The 20,949-nt window shown below is 43.4% G+C and overlaps 1 protein-coding gene across 3 annotated transcripts in view; it reads right to left on the reverse strand.

The window, feature by feature from the left end:
* The window catches only part of Tmem131 (transmembrane protein 131), a 149,492-nt gene that overhangs the window by 127,054 nt on the left and 1,489 nt on the right, over positions 1 to 20,949 (reverse strand). The window lies entirely within an intron of this gene.

Below are 20,949 nucleotides of genomic sequence, written 5' to 3' on the forward strand. Positions count from 1 at the left end.
ACAAAACAAGGCATACTTATAGTTGGAAATGGTGGGACACACCTGGAATCCCAGTATTAGGGAAACTGAGGCAGGAAGATGGTGAGTCCCAGATCACTTTGACTTACGCAGTGAGAGCCAGAGTTCAAGGGCAATAAACACAGGCACACTTAGACAAGGGCAAGGCCGCTGAGTCAGATGCAGTTGGAGCTGGGTCTGGGCTTCAGTAAAACTGAGTTAGCTTGATTCCACCCTAAGTCCTTCACCATCACTGTTCTCCCCATTAGAAGCTGATCAATATATATAGGTTATATACATATTGGAAGCTAATGACTATATGTCTTCCTTACATTCTACCTAAGAACAGCAGCATATTAAAAGCACTGGTGTAGGATGATGTGGATCATTACATGTGAGAGCTAAACCTATTCATATGTGGTATGAAGTCAGCTCTCTGAAAAGGTTCTGCTTATTTCAGTTCCAGACCAGGTCAAAAAGAGGAAACATAAAAATAAAGGCATCGAGACAGCTCTGCAGTTAAGAGTGCTTGCTGCTCTTCCAGAGGAGCCAAGTGTGGTTCCCAGCACTCACATGGGGCAGCTCACAACTGCCTCTAAGTCCTGTTCCATGGAACCAATGCTCTCTTCTGGCCTCTGTGGACCCTGACACACGCACGCAGGCACGCACACACATATGTGTGCACATGCACACAAACACATATCTTAAAAAATAGTAAGATTAAATGGAAAGGTATTTAAATAAGTACTTAGATTATAGTAAAAATAATACCTGCTAAATAAAATACTGCATTGAGAACCTTTTCGAGAGAGTTGCCAGTGGAGAGAGAAGGTAAAGGTGGGTAGCAGAGAGAATCTTTAAACTAAAGTTGTTCCCATTTAGTCTAAGGGAAGCCAGACTGAGGATCCTTGATTGGTCGCAGTCAGTCAGTCAGTCAGTCCTGGAGTCTCAATGCTGCTGTCTCTAATCCTAACACACTCTCTCCCACCTCCTGCAGCAATGCCTTCCACCACTGTTTCCTGTGGCTATCTTTTCATGTTTGTTCTGGTTTTGTCCTTTTTAGGTGGGAGGCAGAAGGCAAAAAAAGAAATTCAAGAGTCTGCAGACAAAGATGCCTTATAACAAAGATACAGTGTCTTACTGCCTAGCTCCCAAATGGGTCACGCATCCTGAACAACGACAGCTTTAGATAGCATTTGTGATTTGGGGATCCCAAAAGCTTTTTAAAAAGCTGAACTTATAAGAAAATAATCATTATAGGAGGCACACAGACTGACTCACACTGAGTGTGTCCTGAGGTGTGCCTTCCCCAACGTCCCCAGTGCACTCCTGCCCCCAATTCCAGGCCCATCACAGCAACCATCAGTAAGCAAGTGTCTGCCTAGAATCTGTTCAGCCATCAGATAAAAGACTGTTTCCAGGTCTAGCTTAGGAAATGGTACTACTGAATAAAACTTCATGAATAAACTTACCAGGGTCCAGTCTAACCTGGCTGGAGCCTGAATAGAGAGATGCAAAAGGGGTGGAGACAATTCAGCTGGTACAGCGTTGTCTAATTAGTATGCATGAGGCCCTCCATTCCGTCCCAGCACCAAATAAACAGGGTATGGTGTTACACATCTGTAATCCCAGCACTTAGGAGATAGAGGCAAAGAGGGCAGCAGTTCAGAGTCATCTCTGGCCTGTGTGGTCAGAATTAAAAATTCAGGTGGCATTTTAGTATTAAGTATATTTAGTATATTAAGACCTTAAGATACCAGCGAAAAGTTCTGAGGTGAGCATGAGAGGGACATGAGCCAGTCCCACTCGTGGTTAAGCAGAATTACTGAGCCCTTGCCATGGGCCATGTGGACCACAGATAAAATAGCAGGCCCCTATCTCACTGCAATGGGGCCTCTGAGAGTTAAGTCCCACCCTCAGAGGAGCTGCTTAGATACAAACAGAAATCTTCACAACCAGTCAAGCAGTGCTGGCTTACAGGAAGTGCAGGAGGCAAGGGGAACTCTCAACAGCCTCCACCTGTCCCATGTGCTGCAGACAGATACTGGCCAGAGCAAGCGTCCCGGCTACTGTTATCAAGGACTACAGGCCATCTAGAGCTCTCCACTCAAGCCAGTTTTCTAAGGAACTCCCATCACAATAAAGAGGATATGGCAACATTTATGTTAGTTAGCTGATAAATTCACTCACTAAGGAACAATTTGTAACTACTGGGTATATCTAAGTTAAGCTTTTATCTCCAATGCTACAGGCACTGAAGTCACCCAGAACTTGGACTGTCTTAGAGCCAGCCCCTTGAGAGGAGCGGCAGTGTGTGACTGGATAAACAAACACTGCTGTTCTAGCACCAGGTCCTCCCAGGCACTAGGCCAGGCTGCCTTTGTTTGGGCTCTGTTCCCCCGCTTCTGCTAGCCTGTTACCTCCCCCTTCTCTTAAGGCAGACACTTAAATGCCTATCTTATGTTTTCAAAACCATTTCCTTTACAGATCCTCATTACTGAGCCTTTCAAGCCTTCTCTGCTATCGTCAACACTTATCTCTGGGCTGGCACGCCTCTTGATAGGCTGCCATTGAGTCTGAGTGCAGTCCTGCAGTGAGTCAGAATCTATCTCCACACCCACCTGGTGAAGACTGTTCCATCCTTCTCTATAGACAGTCTGCTCACAGGAAACAACCTAATGTGTGTATCTTCGAGATACTTCAGGACCAGAAGCAGGAAGAGAATGCTCCAAGTTCACACTCCCCAAAGTAGCTGGCTCATATTTTCCCTTCTTCCATCCCAGAGCTACCTACCAGATGTTATCATATAATGCAAATTAGTCACTGCTCTAAATTCTGCTCAGCACCTTTGGAAACACCCTGTCTGGGGTGGAGCTCTGCAGGGGTCGGGGCATCTGCCTCCAGGCCAGTCACCTCTGCAATCCAAGATCCCCGGCCGGGCTGGTGTGGCCCACCTCTCTTCCTGTGGACTGGGAATGACTATCATAGTGCAGCTATGGCCAGAACTGAAATGTTGCCAGGAAAAGTGCTGCTGTAAGCTAAAAGTACAAAGCAAGAGACTCGTCCTCCAGGGGATACACTAGGAAACTTGCTTTCCTACTGGGACACTATGCAAGGGAACGGAATGAAAAGTTGGCATACACTATTCAAATAAAACACCACCTTAAAGCAATGCCTACTGATTCACTAGGGTCCATCTGCCTGTGACTGTTCAATAAGAAGAATAAAGGTACCAATGAATTATGCAATAACATTATGCAGCTTTACTGAGTAAAAAAGGGTAAAAAGATGTAAGCAGGAATGCAAGCCAAAGTTAAGAGTATAGTGAAGACACAACAAAGGGCAGAATGTCTCTATGTAAAAAGTTACCAGACACTAACCTTCCTCAACCTAGACAAAGTGCCTGAGAATACAAGAAGCATAGGCACGTCCATTTCAGTCAAGGAAAGCCCACACTTGGGATTTCCATGCAGGGAACTAACTACATGGTTAGTAAATGACAAACTAATATATAAGAGCATTCATCTGAGAACCTCTGACCTATTCAGCAGACAATGAATTTAGGCAGAAACCAGCCGGGTGAAATAAAAGGACACGTGCTCAGCTGACCGGGTGCCAGGGCTAGGACCAGCAGAGAGGATGACAACTCAGACTGAGTTCTGCTACAAAGACAAAGCATCATCAAGCATTTTGACCAGCTTCCAACAGTCTGCCCTTCTGGGCCTGTGGCCCATTTTCACCCCGGACGTGCAGTAGCAGCAAAGCACAAGAAAGTAAAGCAGCAGCAGGTGCCACCGCCACCGCCACCCTCCAGCTCACTGACCCGCACGCAAGCCCTCTCTGATGCGTCAAGTTTGTAATGCAGCTGATGGGGGAGAGACAAGAGGACAGAGAATGACTGACTGACATCACTGACTCCCCGTGCACTGTGATGTCTGAGTTTTATCAGTTGCGATTTAAACACATGAAGACAGAAGTCAAACACTGAGCCCAGAGATTGCTGCAGCAGCAACTATGTGAAATGACACGTGACAATGCCATCGGTGGAAGCAGCTGTGAGAACCTAACTGCTTAGAAATGCACATAAATCATCCCGTCCATAGAGAGTGTACAGAGCCTTCGAAGAGGGGCCTGTGTGACCTACAATCCCAACACCTGCTACAGAGTCTACAACGGCTGGCCTGTGGCACACTGCTGAAGGCCTGCGAGAAAACGGCTCAGGCATATAAGCACTTGCTCTGTTTGATAAACAAGCAAAAGCAACAAATAAGTCAGTGTGATAAATGGAAAAAGTCAGCTGACATAGCTCCTTAAACTGTATTTGTAGTAGTCTTTTTTCATAGCTTGAAAAATTTGTAGAAATTAACAAACACAAAACCCTGAGAAAAATCTCAACATAAAAATGAGAGTTACACCTGGTTAAATAAATATGTCGGGGGGGGGGGGGGAGAAGGGGGTGCAGGCCTTTGATCCCAGCACTTGGGAGGCAGCAGCATCAGCAGGCATTATCTCTGAGTTGGAGGCCAGCCTGGTCTACACAGTGAGTTCCAGGACAGTGAAAGCTACATAAAGAACCCTAACTATATTTACAGAGGAAAATCTATACAAAATCAACATACTGAAAAGCAGGTTTACAGCCTTGCTGTTTCTAATACAGTTTCATGTATGCAGAGTAAGAAAATTCTCTATAGAGGAAAATGTCTGAGGCAGAGGACATAGGTGCTCCAAGCTGTCCATCTGTAGAGAACATGATAATGTCTACAGGCTTCCCTGGCAGGTTCCTGCCATTATCTCAATACCCTGTGAATGTGGTAGGTCATGTGAGGAGCGGCAACCACTGGTGCGGTGGAAACCAAGAGTCTACTCAGATGCTTTTGAGATACATCTGTCCTGTCTGGGTGGGCTCAATACCTTGAAAACAGGAAGCAAGAAACAGCATGAGGTGGAGCAGGCTCACCTTGCGTTGCTGGCCACAATGTGGCAGGAGAAACTGGTAGAACTCAGTGAATTCTCCAAGTCAAAGCTGAGAAGAAGCCGAGACTGCAGACAGCAGGCAGTGAGGACTCCTGAGAAAAAAACCAGGGCAGGGAGCTGTGGCAGGGAGCCTCAGGAATGGGGAAAGAGATGGCTCAGTGGTTAAGAGCACTGGCTGCTCTTGCAGAAGACCACAGTTTGATGATTCCTGACACCCACATGGTGACTCATAACAATCTCTAACTCCAGCTCCAAGGGAATTGACACCTCTGGCTTCTGAGGGCACCCATGTGTATACACACACACACACACACACACACACACACCTTAGAAATAATAAAAATAAATGTGAAAAAGTAACAAATGTTCTCTAAAGGGGTAGAGGGCGGGGTTCTCCACTGGGCTCTCAGCAAACTGCTGATCACACATGTACCTGAGGTGACTAAGGCTGGGGAAGTAACTGATAAAAAAAGACTCGCGCCACCTTGTCTGGCATTCACATGAGTCAGGAAGACCATCTATTCCAACCCATGAAACTGAAGAACAATAACTAAGCCCTATGACTCACAGAAAACTGGAGGGTAGACCAAGAAGTCATGCCTTGTTGCTGGAGAACAATCCAAACCTGAGGCACCCAGCTGCAGACCTCAAGGAACTGGGGAAGCAGCTCAAAGGGACAGAGCCTGCTTATCCAAGGCCAACATCACCAGAAACAAGCAAGCACAGAAGAACAAGAACAAGCAAGACCTCAATGGAGTGTAAACATTTCCAAGTCACTTTCCTGCATCTTCCACCATAGCTCAAAACAGTTACAAGGAATAAAGATACCAGCATCTTGTTGCAAGATATCTGATTGCACTGTGAACCCCAAGATTGTGTTTGGAGAAGGAAGCAGCCATGTTTGAAAGTGATGTCTAACTGAATGGCAAAGTGACAAATCAGAGAAAGATTTGCCAGAAGAAGATATACCCAACTGTCATAAGAGAAAGGAAAGGGAAGCTACTAAAGAGAGCAGTGACAGATGGAGAAGAGTTTTTACTGGGACAGTGGTACAGAGACAGGTTGAAGAGAAAGAACAAGCTAGACACAGGTGAAGACAGAATGAGCCAGAAAATGAGGAGCCAGAAGATTAGAACAAAGTTAGTTTGAGGTCAAGCAGAGCTATTCAGTAGTGGCAGAGAAAAGACAGATTGAATCAGTCAGCTTGGAGAGGAGTTTGGGCCAGAACGGCTGAGTCAGAAAGAACTAGAAAGGGTGAGCTTATTCAGCAGTAAGTCTCAGAGGCTGAAAACATTCTAGGCCTACATAAGATTGTATGGAGACGAGAAGCTTCCAGGACTAGGTCTAGGTCAGCAGGTGGAGGTAGTAAGCCTTGGAGATGATAGTCACTATAGGAGAATAAAAGATACATAACAGTACCTACCAATGTAGGCCTCCCCCACTCTCAGCACTCAGCCCAAGGCTACCCAGCACACAGGAAAACATACAAGAACAGTGAGCCACAGCTCATTGAGAACTGACCGAGGTATGCAACACAGTATAGACATGTGTTCTCTGAGTTCAGAAAGAAGATGGCAGCCTCTGGCGGTGGCGCAGGCCTGCAGTACCAGCTTCTCTAGAGGCTGAGGCAGGAAGACAGCAAGTTCAAGTCCTGCCACAGCTTTAGTAAGTGCAAGGTCAGTTGGGAACTCACTGAAACACCATCTCAAAGTGGAAAGTTGAAATAGTACATGCAAGACCCTGGACTCAGCCTTCTGTCCAAAAACCAATTTTTAAAGTAGAAAACTGAGGCTGGGATTGTAGCTCTGCGTGAGTGCTTCTTATCATGCCAAGGGCCTGGGCTGAGCCCTAGCCTGGAAAAAGAAGTAGAAACAAGAAAAATCAAATACAGAAAAACCACAACAAAACAGTATTTCTATAGATGAACAGTGTATTGGATGTAACAGTATCAGACCCTAGAAAGCAAGGCCAGCAAGCAGGTAAGCCAGCACAGCTGTGAGATGCTCAGCACAGAGCCCAACCCAAAAGGTCAGCCAGCTGGAGGTCAACTTCATCCTGTCTACTACAGGGCTATTCAAGAGCTTCTAAAATGGAGTAGGGAGGGGCAAGACAGGAAGCAATCCTAAGAAATAAAATTTGTGTTAAAGTTAATAAAAAAAAAAAAAAAAAATGTTAACCTACAGATCCAAGAAAATCTTTAATAAATATCTAAAGGCTGAAAATCAGTTTTCAACTTAAAACTAACAAACAAACAAACCAACCAACCAACCCATAAAACACAGACAGCAAATTATATCCTAAAAAAAGCAAAACAAACAATAAAAATGCATCAAAAATAAGCCTAGCACTGAGAAGGTCAAGGCAGACTCTTCAAGAAGGGGTCTTCAAGGGCAGCTTGTGCAATGATACTCATCAAGAGAACAACAATAAACACCAAGGGCAAGAGGCCTTGTAAATAGTAAAAAGACATAAGGAAATATTGGGACTAATTTTGTTGATAACTTTGACAACTTAAGTAAAATATCCAAATTCCTTTAAAGGTTCAGTCACCAAAGCTCATCCAAGGTAGGAAAAAAAACTAAATAGTTCTATGTTCTAAAAATTTACATTATACCTTAAAACATCCACAGAAGAAGATCCCAGGGCTAGATAACTTTCGTGGTACTACAAACTGTTCCAAAGTAAAATGATTAAAAAAACAACAAAAACCTGTCAACATGGACTACGAGGCCAGTCTGACTCTATGATGTTAAAACTGTTACAAGAAAACAGAACAGAAGTGAGCCTGGGAACCAAAGACACTAAATTCCTAAACAAACGTTAATCAAACAGTGTCAACAATACATTTAAAGGATAGCCTGATGACCAAGCAAGAACTACCAGGCCGGTAATTCATATTAACCACCCCTCACTGGAAGAGATTCATCTCCAAACGCACAACAGAAGTTAAAAGCTGTCATCAAGCCAAACGTCCCCAGTCTGAAAAGGGGTGACGGGTAACTAAAGAGAAAAGAACAGAAACAAGAGGCCAGGCAGGATGAAGAGGGGCTCATGTTTAAAAGGAGTCATGAAGGCCGGGCAGTGGTGGCGCACGCCTTTAATCCCAGCACTTGGGAGGCAGAGGCAGGCAGATTTCTGAGTTCGAGGCCAGCCTGGTCTACAAATTGAGTTCCAGGACAGCCAGGGCTACACAGAGAAACCCTGTCTCAAAATACCAAAGCACCGTAAGAGAATGATTTGTGTTGTTGAAAGCCACTACAGCTGAAACTATAACCTAGTAAGGCTTCCATTGGAAGCTGATAATGGGTTCAAAGGTATTCATTTAGAGCTGATCACATGGACACCGCTGTCAGAATGCCAGTCATCTTACAGGAACCACCCAGACTTCGGTCCATTACTCTCCTGACTGGAGCCCACTAATGGATCCCTTAGGCCCAATACCTGCTTGTGCTCACCATGCCCTTGCAACTCCATCGTGCTTCAGCACCCACCCAGCATTTCCACATTCTACTTACACTTTATCAACTTTTCTAATGCCATAAAAAGTTGTTTACACGTTTAAGTTTTATCAGATTAAATAAGAGAGAACTGATCTTAAGTTGTGTTTCCTAGCGCACAAGTGTCTTTCACTGAGTCTATTATGTCCTTCAAGAACGCTTTTCCTGGTTCTTAGAAGTTTGGTCTTCAGGCATTTGTTGTTGCTGCTAACACTAAAGATAGCTCCCTGCAGTGTCGGAACTATTTTAAGGCTACACTTGTTTAAAAAGCCACACTATACGGAGAAGCGCGCTGAGCAGGTGAAAATGTAAGCTGCAGCCGCCAGCACGGGCAGCCCAGCCTGGGCACACCTCTAGGGACACTCGCTCAGTCTCAAACTGAAAGGAAAGACTGATAGGTTCTCCAGAGGAAACAGTCTTAGGAGCTCAGGTGGGAGACTGCTGCATGCTGTCCTTCACACGGCCCACACCACTATCAAACTACCAAACCATCTCACCAGATAAAATGTAACCTCTACTCCTGATAATGCTTAAGACTAAAGTATTTCAGAACACTGTGTCGAGAACATCGGATTTTAATCAAATACTTCAATCAAACTTGGAAGTGTGACATCTAAGGCATGTGACTACCTTAGTGACTAGAATAAAGCAAGGTGCCTTTTTAACTCCTTACATCTAGCACTGTTCTCAAACTCTAGCCAATGCAATAATTCATACAAAAATACAGATCAATATTAGGTAGAGAAACTGCTATGCTATTTAATCACTTGTACCTATAAAAATGCCAGTTTCCTATAGCACAAGTTAAAACACAGACACACATGTGTATACGAATTTTATGATCTGCAGCACAAAACAGATGCATGAAGATGAAATTCTAGTGAGCATACAATTGTTACACACAGGGCTTTGTGTGGCTTTTGAGGAATAACAACAAAGCTAGAAAAACAAGAGTTGCAGATTTGACAGATTAAAAAATAATAGAAAAATAAAAAATAATTCCAAAACAAATAGAAGCTTGGAAAAACACTGTCTTTAATTAAGTACACATTTAAGTTTAAAAAAAAAAATCAAATGTCAATGGAGAAAATAACAAAAGAAACAATCAAATAGAAATAGAAATAGCCAGCCAATGTTTTAAAGTGCCCAGTCTTACTACAGTAACTATTTCATCACAATGTGACTTAATGATTTAAAAAAAAAAAAAATGCTAACAGTCAGTATGTGGAAGTGGCTGCCCTCATACAGTATGTTGAAACAATAGTTTTCTTCATAGGCAATCTGGAAATATACACTTTTGAAGTGGGAAACAGAGGGGCTGGCGAGATGGCTCAGAGATTAAGAGCACTAATTCCAGAGCTCATGGCTCACAACTTCAGTTCCAGGGGATCTGATGGCCTCATCTCGCTGCTGTGAGAACCAGGCACACAGGTCGTTCAAAGGTATATATTCATGTAAAACCCTCAGACACATGAAAACAAATCTTTTTTTTAAAAAGCGGAAGGTGCAGTAGGGTGTGGGCTCTCATGGAAAGGGGGCAAACTAATCTGTCACCGCTTACTAAACTTTACTTGATGATCTGGTTTTAGTTATATAATCAATATACATTTTGTTTAATTAAAAAAAAAGAAAAAAGAAAACAAATAAACAAAAACAAACAACCGGGCAGTGGTGGTGCACACCTTTGATCCCAGCATTAGGGAGGCAGAGGCAGGCAGATCTCTAAATTCAAGGCTATCCTAGTCTACATAGAGAGTTCCAGGACAGCCAGGATACACAGAGAGACCCTGCCTGTCTGGGAGGTGGGGGTGTGGGAGATGCAACTCCCAAAGTCAAGCTGTAAGCTGTAAGTCTGGAAAGAGCTCACACATATCACACCACCTCTCCTTATGGGAAGCTAGAATCTTGAGTAAATTGTCACAAGTCCCTCCAGCAGTACTGCACTGGGCCTTACACCACAGGTACACTCCAGCCAAGGCTAAACAAATATGAACCAGAGAGGGAGGCTGTCATCTTGTGAGGACTGAATATGCTGAGGTCTGCAATACAAACAGCACCACACTGGAGAGCAAGAAAGGACTCAGGAAACCTGAACAGCAACCAAGCAGGAGTATCAGGGAAGCATGTTCAACTGACACACAGCTCGAAAGCGCTGAAAACCAAGTGTGTAAAGAGGGTATCAGTTTAGAAGCATTTTCTCTACATTCTGGGCCACCTTGAATGGTCACTGTTTTGTGGCTTCTCCCTCAGCTAGCTTAGATTCAGGTGTGCTGCAAAGGTCCAGGTCCCAGAGACAGCGCCCCTGGTGCAACAAAGAGTGGAGAAAACTACGAGAGCTGGGACCTGTGCTCTTGGTGTGTCCTGGACATGTGCTCAACAGCTCTGCTCTGCCACAGCCTCCCACCATGCTTTGCCACAAACCTAAGACCAATGAGTCTAAATGGCCATGGGCCAAAATGTCCATAGTGTGGGCCAAAATAAACCTTTTTATCTATAATCTTGTTATCTCAAGTATTTGTTAGAGTAACAAAATTTACTCCAACGCAGAACTCGACACATGCACACATGCCTGCACAAGCACAGAGGCCAACTGTCCCACTATGTCACCTCAGGCTGGCTTCCAATGTGAACTTCCTACCTCAGCCTTCTTAGTGCTAGGACTACAGGCATATACCACCATGCCTGGGTGTGGTGAACCCCTTTAAAGGGCTAGGGCTAGTGATAACATATCCTAACCTCAAGAAGCCCACAATACTCTCTAACTATAAATACATCCAGATGCAGTCAGGAAAGAATTGACAAAATTCAGAAATGTTCTCTTATAAGAATCCATAGGGGCCGGGCGTGGTGGCGCACGCCTTTAATCCCAGCACTCCGGAGGCAGAGGCAGGCGGATTTCTGAGTTCGAGGCCAGCCTGGTCTACAAAGTGAGTTCCAGGACAGCCAGGGCTATACAGAGAAACCCTGTCTCGAAAAACCAAAAAAAAAAAAAAAAAAAAGAATCCATAGGATTCCAATAAGACTGGATTGAATCCCAGCCTCTATCTTCTTTCTCACATCTCCCTCTTTGGCACGATTCTTAATAACCTTCTCAGAGGCCCAGACAATAGCCCAAGCAAAGCTCCTGAGGAGTAACCAAAGCTCCTCAACAAAAAGTAACTCCCTGAGCTGGGCGTGGTGGCGCACGCCTTTAATCCCAGCACTCGGGAGGCAGAGGCAGGCGGATTTCTGAGTTCGAGGCCAGCCTGGTCTACAAAGTGAGTGCCAGGACAGCCAGGGCTACACAGAGAAACCCTGTCTCGAAAAACCAAAAAAAAAAAAAAAGTAACTCCCTGCACCTAGAAGGCCACTGCTGCCTGCTGGCAGTGCTAACCACAACTACTCATACAAAGTAGCTCCCTGTATCTAGAACATAACCATGACCACTATTGCACCCCCAGAAAGAAACTCTCTGCATCTAGACCATGCCCTGGCCTGCTGGGTGCTGACCACCACTTGCTAACCAAGGAGCAGCATTTCAGAGGAACCTGGATCCACAGCAGCATTGTAAAAAGTGGTCCAGCTTTACCTGAGTGCTGCCTGAAAGCACCCTGCTCAACTAATTTGGGAATGACAAACTGCATCTCAAAGCATCTAGAAATGCAGGTGAGATATGCAAAGCACATCTGTGCATTAACAAACTCCCTCTAAAAATGTATCGCTCCCTTTACCATCATTATTCAACCAAGAAAACCCTGTCAGTCCTTACTATGTCTTCAGTACAGACTGCTCACACTCTATCAGTTACACTGAAGTTACCTTACACAAACTCCCAAACCTTACCGCAGAGGCAGTTTTTAGCTAGTGCATTCTTTGACACAAATGTAGTATTATAGCTATATCGAAAATTTAGTTTTTAAAAACATATCTGCTAGCAGATATCTGCTAGATAACTCAGCAGTTAAAAGCACTTTCTGCTCTCTGAAAGATCCAGGTTTAGTTCCTTGCTTCCACACCAGGTGGCTCCTGACTGGAACTGTAGCTCCAGGGGATCAGACACCCTCTGGCCCCTCAGGTATCTGCACGCACATGGGCACACAGCCCATGCAGGCATCTCTCCTCTCTGGTCCCCAGCCCCTGTCCATCTCCCTCTCTTCTCTTTCTCACTCTTACTCTTTCTCCCTATTTTTGTTTTTGTTGTTGGTGGTGGTAGGGTGTTTGTTTGTTTGTTTTTTGAGACAGCTAGATAATGTTTCACTATGTAGCCCTGGGCTAGAACTTACTATGTAGACCAGGCTGGCCTTGACTTGTAGTAATCTTCCTGCTTCCATGGTGTACACCACCATGTCCAGCTCATCAAAGGAAGCACTAACAGAATGAAAAGGCAGCATGTAGAACAAGAGACCATATTTGCAAGTCATCTGTCAAATAAAAGTTAATACCCGTAATATGTACAAAACTGTAACAAAACAATACCCCCCCCCATCAAAGCCTAGGCAAATGACTTAACAAGACATCTTTCTAGAGAATATGAACAAAAGGACAACAAGCACATAAAAAGATGCCCACAGATCTAATATCCAGAGACGTGAAAATAAAAAACACAATAGCCTATCATCACACACTTTCTACAATGGTCACTATTCAAAACAATAAGTGAATGAGTGAATGAATGAGTGAGTTACCACCAGTGTGTTGAAATTAGTACCTAGGTATATTTGTAAAATAGTGTGGCTACTTCAAAAAAATAAATAAATAAAGTGCATTCACTAAAAAATTAAAAATAAAGCTAGCATATGATGCAGAGCCTATTTCAGGTACACTTGAAGAAGCGAAAGGAAGCGCTTGAGGAGTACTGCACACCTGTCCTCGTGGCGTGAGTCGTGAAACCTAAAAGGCAGGGGCAGCCCAAGTGTCCATGGATGAGGGGACAGATGAAACAGGACATATGTCCACATTAAGGAGTGTTACTCTGCCTATGAAGGTTAAGAAACCACAGACAGCTTGGTGTCTGGAAGAGGAGCACAGGGCCTGGATGCGACTGCTAACTAACCCTGAGTAAACAGCTGGGCAGTGCATGCTTTCAATCCTGTCCCAACAGTCGGGGCAGGCCTCATCTAATCAGCAAGACCCAGGACCCAGTCTCAAAGCACAAGAGAGGGGGGGGCGGGGAGGGCATACTAGTGCACACTCCTAGCACTCAGGAGCCAAAAGCAGTCTGAACTCTGTGAGTTGAGACCAGCCAGGTCTACATAGTGAGTTCCAGGACAGCCAGAGCTACATAGTGAGACCCTGTCTCAAACAAACAAAGGAGAGAAAAGAAAAATCAAGGTGGGGAACCTAAGGATAACACCTGAAGTCGTCATCTAACTTCTACACGCACACATACACATATGCCCACATCCACATACATACATAACTGTACATACTTAAAAAAAACAGGCTAGAGGGTAATAGAGAGGGTAGAAAAGGCAAATACTGTGTATTCTCTACCATATACTGTGTGTATTCTCTAGCATATACTGTATATTCTCTACTATATACTGTGTATTCTCTTCTATATACTATGTATCCTCTACCATATTGGCATCAACAATACATAGTACTGAAATTCCTGCACATGACATAAAAACAGAGGGGAAGGAGGGAGAGGAAGGGTTGTGCATGAGCAAATAGTAACAAGGTAACATGACATCTGTGTATGAAAATGTCATAATGAGGGCTGGTGAGATGGCTCAGCCGTTAAGAGCACCGACTGCTCTCCCAAAGGTCCTGAGTTCAAATCCCAGCAACCACATGGTGGCTCACAACCATCCATAACGAAATCTGATGCCCTCTTCTGGAGTGTCTGAAGACAGCTACAGTGCACTTCCATATAATAAATAAATAAATATTTTTTAAAAGAAATGTCATAATGAAACCTATTATTTTGTACACTCAAAACTGAATAATAAAGAAACCAGGCTGAACATGGCTGAAGACAAATATTATCCCTGCACTCAGGAAGCTGAGGCAGTAAGACTGCTGAGTTCAAGTCTAGCCTGGGCTATAAAGATTCTGTCTCTTTAAAAAAAAAAAAAAAAAAAAGCCACCCATGATGGCATATGCCTAGAATCATACCTATTCCATTTGGGATGCTGAAACAGTAAGGTTCCAAGTTCAAGGCTTAGCTAAGTTACCTAGCACACTCAAGTCCAACCTAGGCAACCTAGGGAGACCCTGACACAGTCAAAATACAAGTTAAAAAGAGCCAGAGTACAGCTTAGTGACAGGGCACTTACATAGCACCACCACGGCCATGGGTTCAATCCCTAGTACTGAGGAAAGCAAGGAGAAACTGTGGCTGCCTGCCTAGTGGTCCAGCACTATAGAGTCTCCAAAGGAGGTCCTAAGTCTGAGGCCAGCCTGGCCCACACAGGGAGAAATGGAAATTCCCACACATGCTACAACACAAGCTTCACAGACATTATGCCAAACAAAATAAAACAAGCCAAAAAGACAGTGCTGCGAGAGTCCACTTATATGTTATGCAGCTCTCATCAAATTCAGACACTGTGGCCAGGATGGGGGAGTAGTGGAGAGAAATGGGAGTTGTTTATAGGCAAAGGGTTTCCAATGATGCTTGATAAAAGAGTTCTGGGGACCTACTGCACAACATGCAAATAAACTTAATGTCACTGACTGAACGCCTAAAACGATTAATATGATAAATCTTGTGGGATTTCATTACAAAAAGACATACAAACAATGCAAGCTTTACACTCTTATCATGACAGAACATGTCAAGGGTCCTCTTAGACCTTAGACATTTTTCAAAACTTTGTCCCATGTATGGTAGCAAGCTGAATGAAGCAAAGTGAAGCTTCTCAAATGTCTATGTAAGAAAAACCAAAGCGGGCCGGGTGTGGTGGCACATGCCTTTAATCCCAGCACTAGGGAGGCAGAGGTAGGCGGATTTCTGAGTTCGAGGCCAGCCTGGTCTACAGAGTGAGTTCCAGGACAGCCAAGGCTACACAGAGAAACCCTGCCTCGAAAAACCAAAAAAAAAAGAAAAAGAAAAACCAAAGCAAAGCCGGGCGTGGTGGCACATGCCTTTAATCCCAGCACTAGGGAGGCAGAGGCAGACGGATTTCTGAGTTTGAGGCCAGCCTGGTCTACAAAGTGAGTTCCAGGACAGCCAGGGCTACACAGAGAAACACTGTCTCAAAAAAAAAAAAAAAAAAAAAAAGAAAGAAAGAAAGAAAGAAAGAAAGAAAGAAAGAAAGAAAGAAAGAAAGAAAGAAAAGACCAAAGCATTAGAACCAAGCTTCTGCTGAAACCCTGGGGTTCAAACTCACATCTCAAAGAGACTTCGTTCACTAGTTTTCTAGCAAAGCAAAATCTCTCTGACCGGGCTGGAGAGATGGCTCAGCAGTTAAGAGCATTGATTGCTCTTCCAGAGGTCATGAGTTCAAATCCCAGCAACCACATGGCGACTCATCTGTAATGAGATCGGGTTCCCCCTTCTGGTGTGTCCGAAGATAGCTACAGTGTACTTATATATAATAAATAAATAAATTTTTAGAAAAAAAAATCTCTGGCCATGGTGGCGCCTGCCTGCAATCCCAGCACTCAGGAGGCTGAGGCAGGAGAATAAGAAGTTGGAAGCCAGCCTGGGTAACACAGTTAGTACTCTATCTCAAAGTCAAACAGTGAACAACACAGCAAATTCTACTACTCCCAGCCTTTGGATTCTCTTTAGTATGTTTTAATCTAGGACAAACTTCCAAGAACAATGCCCAGGTCTAGACAAACCCGTCATTCCAAAAAGAGACGGGGAGAATTTGCAGAATGCAATATTGTTTAACTCAAACAGCAAAAACAGGCTTCTAACTCATCAAATGCAACAACCAGTAGCTACCAATAGCAGACATTCAATACCCTGGGCTGTCCACTAATAGCAAAGTGTCTTTTTAAGAATTCTGATGATCCAGAATGGGCTATGAGCATTTTAATGTTCACCAAGTTGACAGAATATGACTACTGAAATTCAAGGAATTAGCTGGGTGTAGTGGCACACAGCTTTAATCCCAGCAATCTACTCCAGTTCAAGACCAGTCTACACAGCTAGTTCCATGACAGTCAGAGAGAGACCTAGTCATAGAAAATACAATGACAAAACCAACTAACTGGTGCACTGACATGCTCCATCTGTCTCCAGTGAGAACTTAGCATCCCACATGCAAGCATGCGTGCTCACTGGGAACCACATGGTTCGGCTCAGGGAAACAATGCTTGCAGGGAATCCTAGCCTCACCAGTTACCAGCTATTCCCTGAGTACTACACCAGCCTCACTATTTTGAGGATCTGAAAATGTTAAAAGTCCTGGAGTCAAGGCAGCGATGTCTATTATTTATTTACTGTAATCATTTGTTTGCTGTGCACCTGTGTGGGGTGCTGTGCATGAATGCAGGGGAGCATCCGATCTCCCGGGGGAGGAGTTACGGGCAGCTGGGAGCCTCCCACATGGGTGACTGAAACCTAATGTGGGTCCACCAGAGTATACACATTCCTAACCCTGAGCTATCTCTCCAGGCCCAGCAGTGAAGGGTCAGATAAGTATAACAACTCATTCTAGCCATAAGCGGAAGCAACACGTGGGAAAGGAAAAATGGTGTCACCCAATATCCTACTGTCACGTTTCCTAAGGACAACTACATCTGAGGATTTTTACCTATTTTTGACTCTAAACTCCAAGTCATCAGTTAAAAAAAAAAAGGAAGGTGAGATCATTTCATGCAAATCTTCATTCAGAGCTATGTCCGCGCTACTCCAGGAGAAGGAGGCTGTGGGATCACTTAACTGACTGCTGATGTAAAATGAATGAATAGATACCACATGCTTGAAAAGAACAGGACTGGGGCTGGGGAGATGGCTCAGTGGGGAAGAGCACCGACTGCTCTTCCAAAGGTACTGAGTTCAAATCCCAGCAACCACATGGTGGCTCACAACCACCCATAATGAGATCTGATACCCTCTTCTGGTGCGTTTGAAGACAGCGACAGTGAACTTATACTAATAAATAAATCTTTGGCCGGAGCAAGTGGGGTTGACCAGAGCAAGCAGAGGTCCTAAATTCAATTCCCAACAATCACATGAAGGCTCACAACCATCTGTACAACTAAACTGTGTACTCATATACATAAAATAAATAAATCTTAAAAAAAAAAAAGAAAAGAAAAGAACAGGACTGCACAGGAACAGCAAACACTAAGAGGCAGGAGGCTGTGTCCCAGGCACCCTGAGCTGAACGATGGAGGTCGTAGGAAGAGCTGACCAAAGGAGGGGTCACAGGCATTGGCACCACCTAGTAAAGGGTCAAGACTGAGTTCAATGTGGCCGAAGAATAACACAGCACTAATAACAACTGGGAAATGGAAGGCAGTGTAAACTAATCCTGCCCAGACTTTAGTGTATGCTGTTGGCCAGACACACAGATGCAGACAGACACCATCCAACTGGCACATGCAGAACAGTGACAGCTGGCTAGGACACAGTAACAACCAAGAAGTACAAAGTCCATTCCTCACATAAGGCACAAGCTGCTCTCAACAGACAAAATAGAGAATTCAGACCCCTTGGTTTGGCAAGCCAAAAAGAAATCTCAAGCCACAAGCGAGAGCATGTCTAAGATACTGAGAACCCAGTAAAGACAAATTGACGGTGCCGCCGAGAGGAACATGTTTTATCAAGAGTCTGGGTAACAAATTAGATGATTTTACAACTGCCTCCAAAGCTCATCTCTTCAGAGGTGCCTATGAGGGAGGACTCACTGTAAGAATTTACAGGGAGAGATACTGAAAAGAGAAGATGCTTATCAGAAAACAAAGGGCATTCTTCCCCACTATAGGGCTCCGATGTTTCTGACTACTAAACAGCTTTTAGAAAAAAGCAAACAAGCTCACTCATAGAGTGCTCATTCTGTACCACCCTATTTAACAGGCTCTAAATTAAAATGTAGCCATTCCACCCAGAGGGCAAAACACCCCACTCTCCTTAAAATGTAGCTTTACATTAGAAAGTGCACATCTCTCTAATCGATTCTATGAGCCCAAGACAGACAAATCACTAACAGGCTTTTATCTCCCTTCTTCGGGCCTTCAGTCCTAAGCAATGGATTCTTATGCTTTGCATAGAGAATACCATTTTCTGTATATGACACAAATACAGCTGAAAATAAAAGTTATGCATGAAACCATCACACATGGGCAGAAAATAAATAAATAAGTGTCTTAATAACACTACAGACTTAGGCTTGCCTTTAACTACCAATTAATGGAAACACACAAGGCCTTCAGATTCAAGCTGTCACCGAATGAAGCAGTCCAAAAATCAGCCCCAAGCTTTATGTACTAGGTAAGTAAATGGTAAGTTTAGAGTAAGTCAAAAGGCACCACACCTTCCAAAATCCACTTTACAATGAAATGAATAAGATATTTTAAAAACTTATCACCTTTAATCCCAGCACTTGAGAGGTAGAGGCAAGCGGATTTCTGAGTTCGAGGCCAGCCTGGTCTACAAAGTGAGTTCCAGGACAGTCAGGGCTACACAGAGAAACCCTGTCTCGAAAAAAAAAAAAAAAAAAGATTCCATCAAGTCATAACATATATGTACCTTCACTGTGCATATTTTAATAATTTATTTTATTACAGAGAGACAGAAAGAGACTTTCTTGTTTTCAGTATGTAAATGTTACTCTCAAGAAAACTCATGGCACTAACCAAGTTATCTGTAGTAATTATAGTGACTTTCTGTCTGACAACTATCTCAAAGTCTTTACAAACATTCAAGTGAAATCAAAGGTCCCTTTCCTCTGGACCAGAGATAACACACTTCACAGATCAGTTAAGATGGGTGCTAAGATATCTTAAGACAAGGAATGGCTCCTGTAGTCATGTGGTTCAAACACTCAGAACCCCATCAGGAGATCCAGCTTTGCCTGTAGCTTTCCCTTAGGAGACAGGGACTTTTACTTTGTCTTGACTTTCTAGGAAATTCTACTGCAATGAAGGAAAAAATATACAAACATACAAAATACCCAGAGAACTACCACTGAATTTGCTGGTAGACCCCTTCGTGGAAAGGTCAAACTATATTACTTGACACAGAAGATCCTCAGGGAGTAAAGAGATAAACTAAACTTAGCTATTGTTATAAGTCTGACCAAACTTCCTGAAAACAAAAACAAAAACAAAAAAACAAGAAACAAAAACCAAAAACTCAACAGCACTGGGGGCAAATGTTATATTAGTGCTACGTCAGAGGCCAAAGACATTGTGTCACAGTCCTGGGTGAAAATCAATTCCATTTTCTCTACTTATTCAAACTAAAAACATGACTGGAATTTGATCTAGAAGCAGCATGTTTTGAGAGTAGAACATTTATTGAGAAAGTTTTTGGAACGTTTGATTAAAACCAGACCTATTTATGAGAGACTAAGTCATATGATCTATATTAATATAAATACTCCTAATATCTTACTTAAATAACTATTTGGTCCATACAAATTGTTCCCCCAGATACTGCATAACCACAAAAGCTGTCTGATTCAGCCAGGCCCAGTGGCTGGTTCAATCACTTCCTTTCATACTTTACACCCTGGCAGCTATTCTACAGGCTCATCCCTTATATATATTTATGAATATTAGAGAGGTGCGTGGACATGTAAATTATGCAAATGGAAATACACAAATATATTTTAGACTAATGTCTTCAAACAATAACTTTATTTGCTTAACTGTACCCCCCAAATTAGTGTATAAAATGACAATTGAAAAATAATACACTTTAGAAGGATAATGAAAACTTAGATCCAATCACTACTTCAGTTCCCAGTTCGTGAGACTCAAAAGCACCTAGCTAGGCGCCTATACCACACCAGGCGATCACTAGCAAAGCCAAGCCAAGCCAAGCCAAGCAAAGCAAAGCAAAGCAAAGCAAAGCAAAGCAAGTGCCCCTCTAGGTCACAGTGAAGCACACAAGTACACATGCCCACTCAATTATCAAACTATAAAAGGTCCACTCAACACACCATGGCCACCCATGACAACACTAAACTCACAGGGGATCATAAATAATAAGAACTATGACAATCTCAGGCCTAACCATCTTAAAGCAGCATTTTTTAATGTTTAAAGTAATCTTGCCTCTGCCAAATCCCTGCTTGCCTGTTAACCAGGCTGACTCTGTCTATAGAGTTAAGTGAGAGAATATAATGTCTCTGAGGAAAATAAATAATAAACCCACACAGAGTTGCACTTTAAGGCTAATCTGGTTTACTTTACAGCTGCTAGCCAGTAACAGCGACTTTATAACCATACAGGAAAACAACAATAATCTAACTAGTTTTCTTCTTAGGGAAAAAAAAAAAAAAAAGCAGCTTTCACTGTGAATTAATTCATGAAGGCTCTGTGACAGGCTCCCACTTCTCCTTGGGCTCACGTTCAGAAGCAGGTAGTCCAG

This window comes from Mus caroli, unplaced genomic scaffold (assembly GCF_978045245.1).
Source record: "Mus caroli unplaced genomic scaffold, Mus_caroli_1 scaffold_1, whole genome shotgun sequence".
Classification (NCBI taxonomy): domain Eukaryota; kingdom Metazoa; phylum Chordata; class Mammalia; order Rodentia; family Muridae; genus Mus; species Mus caroli.